This window comes from Lutjanus erythropterus, chromosome 9 (assembly GCF_056507025.1).
Source record: "Lutjanus erythropterus isolate fLutEry1 chromosome 9, fLutEry1.hap2, whole genome shotgun sequence".
In the NCBI taxonomy this organism is placed as follows: domain Eukaryota; kingdom Metazoa; phylum Chordata; class Actinopteri; order Lutjaniformes; family Lutjanidae; genus Lutjanus; species Lutjanus erythropterus.
Genome location: NC_139325.1, coordinates 17773228 through 17773560, shown reverse-complemented (window position 1 = coordinate 17773560; position 333 = coordinate 17773228).

The window sequence follows — 333 nt, the reverse complement described above, 5'->3', positions numbered from 1 at the left end:
GAAAGAACACTTAAAAACTTTTCAGCATGAGTTCTTCTACGTCATTTGACTTGAAATGATGAGTTGAATGAACATGAATGTACAGAGATAAATCAACTTGTTAAATTAAGTTTCTAAAAACACATGATCAGAATATTTGCAGAGTTCCCAGCATGCACTGTTTGAGAGTTAAAACTCTCCTGAGACCCTTCTTTTTATAGTTTGAGGAAAACTATGGTGAAAACTTGCTGCTGTTTCTAACCCGCTTTAAGACAGAGTCTAGTTGTCTGTTTTCATATGAATGAAATCAGTGCAAAAAATGCTGAAGGTTGGTACTGAATTCTTAAACTTAAA